Genomic DNA, 10,047 nt, shown 5'->3' on the forward strand with positions numbered 1-10,047 from the left:
ATCAAAAGCAATTTCCATTTATATTCTGTTATTGCTTCTGAGGAGATGCATAAGATCCACTGACAGCTTGCAGACATTTTGACATTATTCAGTGTGGTTTGCATGAATGGATGAATGGAAAAACTGACTGCCATTGAGGACACAGAGGTATAATTTCCTTTCTATTTTATTTCTATTATTCTATTATTTTTGACATGATATGCAGTTCTGCAACTACAGCCATAAAAGCTGAAGGCCAAGGTTTAACAGGGACGTGTGAGTGTGAGTCTAACAGCTTCTCAAGTTGGAAATTTGGGCAGGAAAACTACATATACTTTAATGGCATCATGATCAAGACAGTGAACTTTATATAAACACAACACAACATTTTTGTTTTTGCGCCCATTTTAGTAAGTAAATGTATTCTATGGATAAAAATTTTGTTGTAAAAATTGTTGGATTGGTCACAGTAAAAAGCCAATCTAAGGGCCCGTCCACATGAGTACGTTTTTGTCGAATCCGCATAAATACTTTAACTTTTCGGCCTGGCGTCCAGATGGATCCGGCTTTTTCGAGTATTTTTTAAGAACAGGTCATTTTCAGTGAATGCGTGTGGACACAGATATCGTGTGGACATGGCCTAAAATTTGCAGCTTTATCTTCAAACACCAATTTTGTTTCTCAAAGTCATGACCTGCATTGAGAGGCTAGTGTCTATTTCTTCATTGTAATATTGTAAACAAAAGCAATTCAGAGTTTGTTCATTACTGACTTAATTCAGTTATCAGATTGTGTCTATCTCGCTCATTCATACATGCATACATTTAAGAGGAACCTGTGTGCTGAATAGCACAGTGCAAAATTATAGACCTTGAATGCTCCCTGGTGTGTCACCACCACACTACTATATCACAAATAGTTCTGAACAAGCAATCTGATTGGTCAGCTAGGCATTTTCAAATCCATTAAAGCAAATCAGGAACCACAGTGTGCCTCTGTATATAACGACCTCTTGTTATGACAATTAAATCAATTTTCTTTAATGAATATAATTTATAGTGCTGCTAGACTGCCCCGTCAATACAGGTGCTACCTCCCTTATGTGCAGCAAACAGTTCAGCGACCACAGAGAAAATGTTCTTTTTTAAAGGCTAAATGTGGACTGAAGCAGAATAAAAACATTTTGTGAATTTTGGAAATTATTACATCTGTGTAATTTCAATACATTTTGACTTCACAACAATCTCAATAAGTTGTTGGAAACCTGTTTACCTTGAAGTAGCTCACAGTCTGGATACAGATTCATGCATCAATGCCATCCGTCGCTTTACATGCAGAAGAGGACAGGTAAAAATCTTACGCTCAGACAACGGAACCAACTTTGTTGCTGCAGAAAAAGAACTGCGTAAAGCTGTGGAAAACCTGAATCAGACCAAAATACAGAACACCATGACAGAAAAGGGTGTCAAGTGGATGTTCAACACCCCAGCAGCCTTTGGATCACATCTTCCAGATATACAGTGAGTTGTTGAAATGGTGCAACTAGTTTAAAAATACATGTGTTTAAGCTTAGGTACGTAGAGGCTAAATTTGTCCATGTAAAACAGATTCCTTTTTCAGCTGACAGCTTAGTGATGACAACAACATTAAGCTAGCAAGTCTGTTTATTATTTATATGAATACATATAATGGTATTTATTCAGTTTTGGAAACTCCACGATCTCTAAAAAGCTTCAGCGTTAGGAATCGTCTCTTTTGTAGGTTGTTACTAAGGGTCAGACTTGTACTTGCTGCAGCAGTAAACTGGGCTACATTACATACAAGAGTCTACTTACATGGCTCATTGCTTTCCAGTTATTAGTCAGATCTCATGTATCCTCGTGAAAATGGAGATAACAAGCAAAAAATGTTTGATTGGAAATTGTCCCACAACGTTAATACAATTTGTTTATGTTTATATTACATTCAATTGTGAGCTTTAAGTTATTACTTACGGACCTCAGCAGGAATGCCTCAGTCTTGACTGCATGACTGCCATGCCAACAATGATAGCAAAGCACACCCTCTCATGTAATATTGCTTAAATGCAGAACTCCGACTAGAACTATTTTAATATCATAGTTCTGTCGGGTCCCTTTTAAAGCTTAATCCTTTAATTTAAAGCATAATTCGGATTGACATAAATATTGGATTTTATACTACTGTATATAAGGGAACCAACTTGACTAATGAGCTCTACGCATGAAGAAGTAATTCATTTTTCTGCTTGCACCCGTCTGCCCTGAGCTGCTGACCCTGGTTCGATGCTTTGGGAGTTGAGCGTCTCTTAATCTCAACAGCACTCACCTTGCCAACCTAACAAAGGCCCCTCATACTCCACACTCAGATTTCAGGTTTCGTACGTGATAATAACTGGACTGCCACATTGGCAGGCTCTGTTGTTCTCCACCATTAAAATCACTAGTGGCCTCCCTGGCAGCGGTTAACAGGTTCTAACATAGAGAACAGACTGTTTAAAGATCTCTCTATGGTCAGACTGTCTCTACTGCTTCTTTGTTGCTGTAACATTTTGGCTTTTAGGCTTCACACTTTGTAATCATTGGCCAGACTTAAATTTGATGTTGCTGTCACTCTGCCCAGACAGGGGAAAATAGTCTATTTTGGAGTTTTTAGGATTTTTGTGGACATGTGGGAGCTGTACAGTGTGACTGTGCAAGACCACCAGTGCAAAGAATTAGTGTGAACATTTTTAAACGCCAGAATACACTTCCGACAAAATGCAGATAATATTAGCTAGCATTGCCTACTTACAGTAAGATTTGCATGGTCAGTATGCTGGTCTGCCCGACACCATGGTTGTCTTGACAACTGCTGAGTGCGGAGACTTTTTGGGCCCCAAACATTTCTTTCATGTCGCCCAGAAAATAATTTCTAATGGCTTGATGATTATCTGACCTTCAATTTAGAGTTGCTTTCTGGTCAGACTTTCCAACTGTTTTTTTTTTTTGCTGTTTTTTGCAGCACCTCCATGTCCCAATGCTATAGCTAAGGTTCTAAAAATAACACAGATCTCAGTTTTTCATTTCATGCAACACGTTCATATTTTGAGGAGTAATGAGCCTCTGGGAGCTGCTTTTTTGGGCTTGTTTTTATCTTTACATTTGTTGCTTTTTCTCTGATGTGACGGGGAAAAAAAATCAGTTTTCTTTGCCATACGATCTACTTTTTTAATCAGCTTCTGTTTTCTATATCTTTTCTCTGAAATTTATTGTTTTGGGTATCTGTAGCCTGTGCTGTGACTCAAAACAGTATTCTAGTGCATTCAGGTCACTCTCTCTATTCATTGTTTAGTTATTTGGTCATTGAGTTTTCACCTATCATTCTGAGAAGTTAGTTCTTCCAATGTAACTAATAAAACCAAGAAAATAGCCATGGAAAAGTTTGTCACATATTTGTGAAGTAGAACAATGATCACCACCCTGTGGATAGAAAATTATCTTGGACTTGACTTTAAGATTGGTGAAGCAGTTCTCCATATAGAGCAGGCCTGGACCCAACAATACCCACATTGAGCAAGCACTTGGCAACAGCAGCAAGGAGAAAAACTTTTTTGGTGAAACAAATCAGTTCATTTCCAGAATAAGCCATATGTCTATTTGGCATGTCACAAGAATATGTACTTGGACCTTATTTTTATTCATATGATTGATTTTTCACATTGAACTTTTCATTTTTAAACACAGCTGACTAATATGTATGCAGATGACACAATTCTTTACTATTCAGTAGGAATGACACTTGAAAACTCATTCGCTATCAGTTGTGGGGTCATAATGAGGTGGTATTTGTTGGGTGTGATGATCACTGAGGTCATTTAGCTGCCTATGTAAAGTGAACTGTTTTCTTACTTTATTTTCCTTCCGTGGAACAGCCCAGTTCAACAAAACAACAAAACAGTTCCAGATTGAGCACCAGATGAGAGATGACAGGATCATTTACACCATAAACTACCAACTACCCTAATTGGTACTGTAGTTTATGGTTGGTACCAAAGAGGGTAGTTGGTACCATCTATCCTCTTTGGTACCAACTTTTGTACCACTAACGTAATTCAGTCTGTGTACCTAACTAAGTCAAGTACGAGTTGCGATCAGCATTGTCTAGAAATCATTTCAGCCAAATATGCTGTCTATTTTACTTAAATATTTAGGAAGTGCAAACTGTCTGCTGGTTAGGCTTAGACTGTTATTGGTATGTGATATGTTTTTAATTATGCATTTTTAAATTGAGTCATCTTTAATTTATGAGATATACAGATAACTCCCTGGAGTGGTGAATGGCATTAAAGGAAGCAAACAGCACAGACTGAAGAAAGTGTGGAGCCTCCGACAGTACATATCCAACATGATTTATTATGCAAAACAAGCCTAAACCTATCTGTGTGATACTGTATTTGTTTTCCAGCCATTCCATGCATAGCACAGTTAATTACAGTGCTTGTATTAATGAGCATCTTCTATTAATCCGACAGAGTGTTACATAAATAGTCGCAACCTTGTAGCGTAGCTAACAGGGCCTGATCACAATGTGTAAAACTAACACTAAATTTATCATACAATAATGCACATACACAGTAACAGTTACACACATACACACAAACACAAGTTTGCACAGACCTTGCTGACTTAAGAGATTTATAGGTGATTTTGCACCCAGTCCATGAAGCATGTTAGATTCTATTCCCACAGGGCACTTTAATTAACACGTTAAATATTACAACATGGTGCAATATTAATGTCTCGCACATAGTGCTACCCGCCTTTCTTCCGCTTCATCGTGTATGGGTAAATGCTGACTATGTGTGTGCATGTGTGTGTTTAAGTGCATGCACATAGAATATGTCTGTGTGTGTTTGTATATAAATGGATTTCTTTCAATATTCAAACTAACGAGGCGCTGGAAACACATCTACAGTGACAGCCAACTGCCAAAAGCACTGCAAAAATGTTGATTGATTTTTGTTTTCTAATTTTGTTTTGGCACTTGTAAAAAAGGTGGCATTGTGTCTTGGGATGGAATGATAGATGCTTCTGGAGAACATTCTGTGAAATAACAATACAGTCCATATCCAAGGCCTTCAAACAGCTCTAATAACACGTTTTCCCAATTGAGCCTTCGTTAGCTGATTGTCTTTGTTGATCCGGCATCAGCAGCAAAGATACACAAGCTGTTGACAGCAGGCGCAGCCAAGTACTATGAGTCGAATATCCAAAAATATACCAGGTCAACTATTAGATAAAAATAGATAGTAGTTTGGAGCGTGACTGGAGAAATGACTGTACTTTCTTCACAGTGGCTTATTTTTTTTATTTCTTTTTACCTCCACTCTGCTTCTTGGGTTTCAACTTATTAGATTCTATTTTGAACTGATAAACTGTAACGTTTTGGTCTGTATCTTGTCAACTTTCAAGAAAGCATTCAAACAATAAAAATGCATCCCGAATGCCAATATTCTAAAGCTTACATGGCTCAATGGAATTCTTTATTCACAAAGCGACAGACACCTTATTATCTGTATAAAGTACAGTGTTCAAGCAGCTTTCCAAAAGCTCTTTGTTTGTTTGAATAATGACACTAAAATAAGTTTACATCAGGGAACAAAGCAGCTGCGTTTGTCTTCATCAAAAGGACACAGAGTATTAAGAGTTCCTCCTCTTTATTGATTTTTAAATGAAATTTTAGGCAAAATAAGCTGTAAAAAAAGTGTCTATTGATTTTGTCTAACTCAATTCAAGATCATTAGATAGACCTTGAGGAGAGATTAAGAAAGAAGTACACTCAGCTCCGTCTCAACACACTAAAGAGAAAAATGCATCTTTCACAACACCAACACTTCAGATGTGTTTAACACAGCTGTAATTTGCACATCACATCTTTAACAGCAGCGAGCTAATGGACTTGGGTTGTGACTCCTCTAACTAGAACTGTTGTTCCCTTCATTTGCAACAACACATTGTACAAACAGGTGATAAATGATCCTGATGGCTTGAAATTTGGTCATGAGGAACATTGGAAATGTTGGCCATTCACAGGTAAATGATTCAAATCAATGCAAATGATTAGTCACATCATAAATCATGATGCCAGTGATGCTTTCATCACTAAATGAAGGCTTTTAGTAATTAAAATAAAATAAAAAGTTTTCAGGATGCCCATTATCCTACATGTGACTGATATATTATGCAGTCTGAGTGTACCACTGACATAATTACTGACTTTTTCAGCATTTAATTATAATGGCTTGATAAATGTATTAATTAAATTTGCATTTAAATGATACATAATAAATCAAAGAGGAAAAAACATACTTTCAAAAATCATTTTCTATTCTGTTTTTAATTGATAAATTATTAGAACTTACCAACTATCTTAAAAGGCCTTTAAATGTATTTTTGAAATTGCATTTATTTAATATGCATGCCTACCCTGTGTGTGTCTGTTAATGTTTTTAATTTGCTATAAAAAAAGGTTGGTTATTTAAATTTGCATTTTAATGTTCGTCATAATCTAAATCTTAATGTAAAGTGCCATTAATTCCCTTTGTATATGAAATGTGCTGTACAAATAAACTTACCTTATTCAGTCTTACAATATATTTGCCTCCTAAAATATTTAGTTTTTTAATGAAAAGACAGCTCTAAGTCATTTCAATATGCCAAAATGTCATGTGTTGCTATTACCTGTCTATTCTGTTCACTTCTGTTTTGTTCTTTGTGTTCCTCTGAGATATGTCCTTATAGCACACACGTGATGGAGGGAGGAGAGGAAGCTAGCAGATAACAGAACACACCCCAGTTTAAACATGCATTGTATTAAAATGCCTTCAGCTATCAGCATGCTATAAACGTACATAAAACTATTTTACAGTCTCTAGTTAATAACTATTTACAAATGTGAGTTCTATTGGTTGTATTTGTTTATCATATGTCTCAAATGAATAACAATGGGGCAGTGTGGAATATGAGAGATGATGAAACTTACAGTAATGAACCTAAATCCCACAGCAAACATAAAAGGCATATTAGAGGCTCCCTGTGGCCTAATATGCCTAACAAAGATATTGAATGTATTTCTTTGCTCATAAAACATTTGCAGTGCTGGTTTAATTAAATATTTGGCAAACTTACTTTGTTTACATCCATGCTGTTATTCCCTGCCTTTCACTGGTGCAGTGCTACCAACTAGAAATAGTGCGAAACTGATGGACGTCATGTGTACTACAGTATGCATTTGCATTTGCATGGCATGAATGTTTAAGCCATCACCAATCTGCTTGTGCGTATACACTGCATATATGTCATTTTGTGTGCGTTAATGAACCAATACACATGGACTGCCTCCTTAAAACATTGTTGCTAGTCATAATCTCCGACAGAAATTACAATTAGTCTTCCCTTTTTGCAGTCAAACAAACTGTCAAAGGGATTTTTTAAATTAATTGTTAATAGTTTTTTATCATCAGAAGAGAGGAAATTGGTCTTTCTTCCTTTGTTCCCATGGCCTTTAAAGGAACATGCTGGTGTGTTTGACTGACAGCGGAGCCGGCAGGCTGAGCCCCAGCAGGGGCATTGGAGAGACAAAGTAAGCTGGATAAGATAGCTTGCAAGTCATGGCAAGGGGAAAACATTTGTAATGAAGCGTGAGGACCACACCAGCATTACAAATAACCAGCTTTTAAACTAACTAAAATAACTTTTAAACTGTTGTAAAGTGCTGCAGCTAACTAGCCAATTAGCTGTCACGCCTGCAAGTAGTCTGTGGTCCTCTGACATTACTTCTTTGAAGTCTTCAAATTGATTATTTAAAGATAAGTAAGTTTCTCTTTTTTGGGTTGTGATTTTTGTTTTTATGTCAAAAGGAGTTCATAGGACATATGATTTACACTGCAGATATGTATGCTTATTTTAGTTAGACTTTAAGGGCCACTTAAGATACAGACAGACTGAGAAAATCGGGGAAAATGTCGCCTCCAATTGTTTATGACATCTACAACCGAAAAGACGGATGAATAGCTCAGCAGCTCTCAAATCTCAAAGCTTCCGATTCTATAATTGTTGTTGTTGGCCCTCTGCTGACGTGTCTGCCGTACTGTATATTAACAAGCTTGCTGTATCTATTGTGTGACTTTCATCGCACAGCAGGACTTCAGGTAATGTTTGCTTTGGTTCACTTCACAGAGAAAAGAGAACACATTAAAAGTCCGTTTACTAATCTTGTCAATGCGATAGTGGCTCCAGGACACAGCTGAAGCTGGATCAGCCTTTTGTGCACAAAGGCTTGTACCATTGTTTGCTCCACAATGCCTGGCAGTGTGCATCATTCAGCTGTGTTGCTGAGGAAATCATCCTAGCTTGTGGTAACAATGGCGATACACACAGCCGATCTGATTGCAGTGCAGGAGCGTTGGCTTTCATCTGTAATGCTGGAGAACAGATCATGTAGCCGGAGCTCTTATCTTAAAGATAGATGCTGACAGCCAACACAAGTTTCCTGCACTTTGCCCTGTTTTTTTTCTCCTCCTAGCTCTTAATCTTTTATTTCCTCTTTTGGCCCTTCCTCGAATTACCGTTGTTCTTTTGCCCTGTACTTTCCACCTGTCTCTGCACCTCGTTATGCTTTATGGTCCTCCTCAGCCTACAAGGTGGCTTTTCGTATCCATGATTTCTGTGACTACCTTTTATTCCCTTTACCTATCCTCCCCCTTTTTGTTTCCTCAATCTACCCAGCCCACCTTCCATCGTTTTTTCCCACACCCTCTAACCTCTCTCTCCCTCTGCCTCATTCCCCCCTCTTTTCTTACCTTATTTAATATCTTCACCTCCTCCAACACCCTTTATCACCTCTACCTTACACTTCCATCCACACTTCTCATCCACCCATTGTTTTATCAGTCTGTTCATCGCATTGCTCGGGCCAGCTACAAGAGCCAAATGTAGCCCCCCCATCGCCTGATCTTGAGAAGATAACTGATCCCACTGATGCTATTTTAAGCCTGTCATGCATACTCTCCCTCCTCTTCTCTTCCTTGGAGAGCTGGCAGCCACAAAGAGGGACATGAAACATGCATTCTTCCCTCACAACCAGACTTTCTCTTCCTGATTGTGACTTTGAAATCAGTATAATTAACTGTATTGTCAGGGGATGAGCCACTCTAACAGAAATAGATTTCTCTCCATATGCCGTTGCTAAAAAGATGATTTAATTGTCTTGAAGTTTTGTCAGAGGACTTAAAGTAGGTAGAAGACAAGTTTTTTTTGTGGTTAATGTGGATTTTTTTTAACCAGTGTTCTGCATAATTCACTGAGAAAGAAAAAAAAGTCATCTCCTATGCCTGATTAGTCCGGTGCTCTGCGAACAGAACCCTCATAGACTTTAATAGACATTACCTTCATGATAAGTGCCTCAGGTGTAATAGCATTTCTTTATGAAGATTGGGACAGCAGAGATTGAAATAATTATCTTGGCCAGGAAGGTACATGAGTCATATAGTGTTTGGTCTTTGTCTGAATTTAATAATTCCCTTTGTAATATTAGTCAACATAATGAGACCTTCATTTTACAAAGACCAGACCGTGCTTTCTGCTGCAAGCTTTTCCATCTCTATCCATCGTGTTCTCTCTAGCTCTTTTTAATATTTTTTTCATGACTGACTCGCCGTCCTAGCATAAAGGCTTCAAAAGTCCTAAAGCATTGTCGGTTTCAGAGTGGGAAAACCTTGAACCTTCACAGACTTGCCAAAAGTAGAACTGTGCCCCTACTACATATTACATATTATTATTATTTTTGCTCCCATTTTCATGGGTTCAACTAAAGATAAGACTATGCACACAAAAGGTTTATTTTCAAAACTCAAATTCTCATATGTTAAAATATGTGTTAGTGAGCACTTCTCTCTTTATGCCAAGATAATGCATTTACCTGACAGGTGTGGCATTTCCCCCTCCTGATGACTTCGCCTCCTGGAGAAAAAAGGGGTATCTGGAGCTATGTAAAATATCCATAGTTCAA

This window comes from Larimichthys crocea, chromosome XXII (genome assembly GCF_000972845.2).
Source record: "Larimichthys crocea isolate SSNF chromosome XXII, L_crocea_2.0, whole genome shotgun sequence".
NCBI lineage: Eukaryota > Metazoa > Chordata > Actinopteri > Sciaenidae > Larimichthys > Larimichthys crocea.